This window comes from Zalophus californianus, chromosome 12, assembly GCF_009762305.2.
Source record: "Zalophus californianus isolate mZalCal1 chromosome 12, mZalCal1.pri.v2, whole genome shotgun sequence".
NCBI lineage: Eukaryota > Metazoa > Chordata > Mammalia > Carnivora > Otariidae > Zalophus > Zalophus californianus.
In genome coordinates, this window is record NC_045606.1 from 35,219,766 (window position 1) to 35,226,707 (window position 6,942).

The window sequence follows — 6,942 nt, forward strand, 5'->3', positions numbered from 1 at the left end:
GCCCTGCATCGGGCTCCCTGCTCGGCGGGGAGCCTGCTTCTCTCTCCCTCTGCCTGCTGCTCTGCCTACTTGTGCTCTCTCTCTGTCAAATAAATACAATCTTTAAAAATAAATAAAGGGAATGAGGAGGTCACATAGGGAAAGCTGGACAAACTGAATTACAAGATTTTTATTTTTTATTTAATGTTTTATTTTTAAGATTTATTTATTTGAGAAAGAGAGAGCGTGAGCAGGGGGAAGGGCAGAGGGAGAGGGTGAGGGAGAGAATCTCAAGCAGACTCTGTGCTGACCATGGAGCCTGACTCAGGGGTGATCCCAAGACCCTAAGATCACGACCTGAGCTGAAACGAAGAGTTGGACACTCAACCCACTGAGCCACTCAGGCATCCCTATTTTTAAAAAATTTTTTAAAGTAAAGTGTCTGCCCAACGTGGGGCTTGAACTCATGACTCTGAGATCAAGAGTCACATGCTCCAGTCGCCCCATTGCATAATGGGTTTTTTCATTTTTTTTCTTAAGGAATTTGGTTATCCTCCTTGTCTTTTTCTTTCTTTCTTTTTAATCAGTAGGCATCTTTAAAGTTTGTTTTTTGTTTTGTTTTTTTTAAGTAAGCTCGATGCCGAACGTGGGGCTTAAACTCAAAACCCTGAGATCAAGAGTCACGTGCTCTATAGACTGAGCCAGCCAGGCACTACATAAAATTTTAAATTTCTATCTGTCAGAAAAATATGTATACAAAATAAAAACCAAACCAAAACAAAGGAGGAGAAATAGCTCACTCATGTGGCTGTTGGCAGGAGGCTTCAGTTTTCCACAATGCTGACCTCTCCATAGCTTTGCTCACAACACAGCTTCCACCAGAGTGAATGATCCATGATAGAGAAGGAGGGGGAGAGCACCCATACCCGAGACAGAAGCCACCATCCTTTTATAACAATCTGGAAGTGACAGGCCATCACTTCTGCCATATGCTGTTGGTCACACAGACCAACCCTGGTACAATGTGGGAGGGGACCACATAAAGGTGTGAATTCCAGGGGCAGGGACCATTAGGGGCCAGAGCTCTAGGGACTACTCTAGGAATCCATGTTAAGGAGATATGAAATGTAGACAAAAATGTGTGTAAAAAGAGGTTGTTTCTGGTATTGTTTAAAATAGTGCTGAAGATCCAAATTCTGATATGTTTGTAATGGAATTTTATGCAATGAAAAATGCTTATGAAAACGCTCACTGTAGGGGTGCCCGTGTGGCTCAGTCGGCTGGGCGTCTGCTTTAAGCTCAGGTCATGATCCCCAGGGTCCTGGAATCGAGCCCCGAGTTGGGCTCCCTGCTCAGCCGGCAGTCTGCTTCTCCCTCCCCCTCTACTGCTCCTCCCTGCTCGTGCTCTCGCTCGCTTTCTCTCTCTCTCAAATGAATAAATTAAAAAAAAAATCTTTTAAAAAATGCTCAGTGTAAAAAATATAGAACTACATGAACAATGGTTCTGATTCTGTAAAACACCTACATGCGTATAAACATATAAATAAGGGTGGAAATAAAATGTCAACAATTGACATTTAGAATAAATAGTGAACTTTGTATTCTTATCTATACTTTCATTTTTTTGTATTTTGTAGTTTGTATTACTTACATCTACTACTTATATAATCAGGAAAAAATGCTATTTTAGAATGGATATCTAGGCCAAAAGATGGTGTTACGAGCTGAATGTTTGTGTGCCCCCAATATGTTTATGTTGAAGCCCTAACCCCCACTGTGATTACATTAGAAGGTTTGGGCTTTGGGAATTAAGAGTTGGATGAGATCATGAGGGTGGAGCCCCCGTGATGGGATTAGTGTCTTTATAAGAAGAAGAAGAAGGGGCGCCTGGGTGGCTCAGTCAGTTGGGTGTCTGCCTTCGGCTCTGGTCAGGATCTTAGGGCCCTGGGATTGAGCCCCGCATCGGGCTCCCTGCTCAGTGGGGAGTCTGCTTCTCCCTCTCCCTCTCCCTGTGCTCTCTCTTTCTCTCAAATAAATAAATAAAATATTAAAAAAAAAAAAAGAGGAAGAAAGACGAGAGCCTTTCTCTCTCTCTCTCTCTCTCTTTCCACCTTGATTCTGCCAGCACCTTGATCTAGGACTTCCTAGCCTCCAGAACTGTAAGAAATGTTTAAGCCACCCAGTGCATAGTATTTCGTTATTCTATCCTGAAATAAGACACATGAAAACAACCCAAGTGTCCATTGGCAGATGAATGGATACTCAAAATGTGGTATATTCATTCATACAGTGGAATATTATTCAGCCATAAAAGGGCATGAAATTCTGATACTCGCTATAACAAGCATGAACCTTGAAAACATTATGGTAAGTGAAATAAGCCAAACACAGAAGGACAAACATTGTACACTACCACTTGAGTGATATACCCGGAATAGGCAAATTCACTGAGACAGAAAAGGGCTGGGGGAAAGGGGAATGTTATAGGTACAGAGTTTCTGTTTGGGATGATGAAAAAGCTCTAGAAATGGATAGTGATTGGTTGCACAACATTGTGAATATACTTAATAGTATTGATTTGTACATTTTTAAATGGCTAAAGCTAAATTTTACATAATGTCTATTTTACCACAATAAAAAATAGGTATGTAGGAGATAAAGTCAATAGAATTTAATAACTAGTCGGAAGTGAAGAATGAGGGAGAAAGATGAATTAAGGAAGGCCTAAGTATTATTTTGTGATAGATAACAAGTAACAGTAGTAGCTTTCCAGGTAGAAGTAACTGAGGAGTTGTGTCTTGTTTTGTAATACAAGGGCTTTGAGGCATTTCCTGGATTTCAGTATCCATTAGGTAACTGGAAATCTGGATGTGAGAGTTCAGAGAGAGGCAGTATAGTAACAGAACTCTCAACCCAGCTACTTCTGTTGGGGAGGCAGCCATGTTGTTCTTGGTCCCTGGCCTCTAGGCCAGCCTCAATTCTATGAGGTCATGTCTCACTCAGGCCCACCACAGCCAAGACTCCCTTTCTCAGTTCTGATCCTCCAGCACAAATATCCCAGGTATAGAAATAGTGCTTCCCTGTCCTTGTGTCCTGGATTATAAATCTAGGAAAGGCCTCAGGAATCCAGAATTAACAGCAAACCCCTGTGACTGCTGCATGCTTCAGGTGGCAGGGGATTTGGTAAGAAGAGGGTAGGCCATGGAAAGACAGTGGGAGAAATGGCTGCAGCAAGGCATCCTCTTTCTTAGCAAGCTAGAGAACCCTGAAGCAGGGCCATGGGCACAGGGGTTTAGCCATGGAACCATCCCAATATTTTGATGCCCTGAGCATCAGAATAACACAATGGATGAGCACCCAAAGAGCTCACATCCAGTTTTGCAAGCTGAAACTTGCTAGATAAATATGACTTAATTTTGCTAACAAATCTAGCTTTTTCAACAAGTGCAAATTCTCATAGGTGTTAGTAGCTCATGATCCATAGAACGAAAACAGTTTTTCAGAGATTCATGGATTTAGAGACCATCTAATCTAACTCCCTTATTTTACAGAGATGGAAACCAAGGCCTGAAGAAGTTAAGTAAATGTCATGGAAATGTCACTGCAATGTCACTGCAGAACTTCCATAGGTAGGGTCCAAAAGAGATTGGGAAAGTGCTATTGTTAGAGATACTATTAGCAAAAACACAAAGGGAAGTTCCTGGGATCAGGGACTGCAAGCTGTGAGCAGAAAGGAGGAGCAGGAGGGAGGAAAGCAGGGAAAGTGTGTCTGTTTTGCAGAACAAGCAGCTCCCACTGAGGAGACAGTCCACGGGAGACCCTCTTGCCTGAGCCAGCTGGAGCCATATGGGAGCTGAGGACCTGTGCAGAAGCCCCCCTGAGTTGCCCTAAAGTTACCTTTAGCTCATTATACTACTAAGATCTCCTTGTTCACATACAATGTATGCACTAGCACGCTCACATGGTAAGTGCCTAAGTAGCCAAATATGTGTAAGTTCCTTAATGCCCGAAGCTCCCTGTCCCTGGTTCCCTAGCACACTGAGTAAAAGCCTCCTGAACTAACCCCACGGGAGACAGTGCTTTGGGAGCTACCTTCTCTTCTCCTTACTTGTGACAAATAATAAAAACTCTACTTTCAACACTTTCTAGGGTTCTGTTCAATTTAATGCACCCCAAGCAGTGAACGCCCTGACTTCAGTTATAGTACTAGGTTCCAAAGAATCTAGAACAACTTAAAAATTTAAATTTTGTTTCTGAAATATCTCTGCGTATGGCTGAACTTACATGGTTCCTCTCCCTTTCTTCCTTCTTCCCTCTCCCCCATCCCCACCACTGCCATCTGTCTCTGTTAGAGAAGTGGGAACCTCTAACCAATATTTCTTTTTTTTTTTTAAAGATTTTATCTTTCTCTGAGACAGAGAGAGAGAGAGAGAGCACAAGCAGAGGGAGAGGCAGGCAGAGGGAGAAGCAGGCTCCCCGCTGAGTAGGGAGCCCGATGCAGGACTCGATCCCACGGCCCTGGGATTATGACCCAAGCCGAAGGCAGACACTCAACCGACTGAGCCACCCAGGCGTCCTCACTAACCAATATTTCTTATTCAACATGACAGACTGGCGGGAGCTAATTATTGAGCCACAAGCAGAAGACTTGCAATCATAACGTGAACTTCTTGTAACATCATCATTATTTTGAATTACTCTAACTTCCATTTTCCACCTGCTTAGCAGAAGCCGGGCAGAAGGGAGAGGTTTACAACAAAAGCACCTTCAATACTTAAAGCACCTTAAATACTTCTCCCTGTAGATAGGGAAGATGTGAGTAAAAAGACAATAACTTTAGAATAAAGGGTGTAGGTGCTGTTGGGGAAATGCAATTTAAAAAGAAAACAGGTAATTTACAATGAGATGTGGATGGAACTAGAGGGTATTATGCTAAGCAAAATAAGTGAGAGAAAGACAAATAGATGATTTCACTCATATGTGGAATTTAAGAAACAGCAGATGAACATAGGGGAAGGGAAGGAAAAATAAAAGATGAAATCAGAGAGGGAAACAAACCGTAAGAGACTCTTAACTATAGGGAAAAAAACTGAGGGTTGCTGGAGGGGAGGGGAGTAGGGGTTGGGGTAACTGGGTGATGGGCACATGATGTAATAGGCACTGGGTGTTATATGCAACTGTTTTATTCAACTGATGAACTAAATTCTACCCCTGAAACTAATAACATACTGTATGTTAATTAATTGATTTTAAATTTTAAAAAAATGGAAAAGAAAAAAAAAAAACACAAACAGGTGCCTGGCTGGCTCAGTCAGAGGAGCGTGCAACTCTTGATCTCAGGGTCATGAGTTTGAGCCCCACGTTGGGTGTAGAGATTACTTAAATAAATAAAAAAAGAAAAGACAAAATCTCTCAACCCAGAGTTGAGAAAACACTTATTATTGACTGAGCATTAAACCAGAATGGGATGTTCATCACACACAGTTAGCTAAGAAACTGCAAGGATAGAAAGAAGTCTCACCCTTTTATATAGTCAAACAGATACAAGCCATCACATACATGTTCTCAAGATAAGCAGTAACTATTCCTCAACTCAGAGAACTTGAGAGCACCGGTAGTCATGTGCAGTTCATCCTAACTTGACCTGGTAATTAGGGTGACCGTCTGTGTGAGCTAACTGACTTGATCCAGGGTGGGTGGCAGCAAACTCATATATTTGTGACAGAATGTACTTACTTTTACAACTTGGAGCATTAAAGTTAGGTGCCTAGACTCCTACAGAAACTGGGGGAGAGTGGTATTCTCTCCTGAGGCTTACATTTCAGAGGTAGCTCCCAGGTTCTTGAGAAAGACATTCCTGGGTCATAAAGCTGACACAAGGCTCATTGAGTTTCTAAAAAGAAACACTGCAAAGAGACTGAGAAAATACTTATATGTATATAAGTATTCTAAGGTAAATATTCTGACAGGGAAGGGAGAGAAATCTCTTCCCTTATTTTCAACAAGAGGAATTAAGCCTCTTATTTTAAATTCATATTTTCCTGACAGTGCCCACTCTAATTTGGAACAGGGAGAACGTGGACAGTGTTTTTACTCAGGCCTCCATGTCAGGGCTGCTTTTAGTACATTTTGGTATCTTTGCGAGAGTTTCAAGATGGCAGCCACTTGGTGAGAGACCAGAGGCTGGATTCCATTCTCATCTCACCCAAGAACATTTGGACAGGGTGTAACCTGCATGACCATCCTTGGTGGTTCTCATTGCCGCTTTGTTAACAGGTCCAAGCTGTTCTGAACCTTAAAAAGGCCAAAAATATAATTCTGTGCCAGAGGGAAATTCATTTTCTATTAATTCTCCTCCATGAGCATTTGTCAGTGCTTTGTACCTAGCAGGTTCACAATGTCTGTTTTATATTTCAATCATTAATCGTATGGATTTTGCACATGTTCTTAGATTCCTTTGCCCTCCCCCACCTTTACGCCAGTGAATCACAAATACTTTAGAATCTTACCTGCAGCTATAAAAACAAAACAAAAAAGACTGCTAGGAACATCCCACAAGCAACCAATTAAATCAGAGTCGCTTGAGAGTGAGAGTGAGGCCTCACTAACTTCCAAAAACTCTAATAAAATTTAAAAATAAAAAAACAAGAAAACACATTTAAAGTTCCGGAGGCGATTCTAATGTGCCGCTTAGAAATAACCACTTGCTTAGGCTAGTTCTTTCTTGGTATATAAAATACAGTTGATAAAAGCTCCAATTTCTACGAAGTGGAAAAAAAAAATCTGATAGCATCCTGTTTGGGGGCATTTCAAGAAGATTAATCAAAGGCCTATTTCTAGCAATGATTCCAGATAAAGTTAATTAGTATATCAGGACCCACAAAATGGAGGCCGACCCCTATCACAAACCTAAAGCTAAGTCAGCCGCACTATGACTAACACCTGGGAGGGAAAGCTATCCGC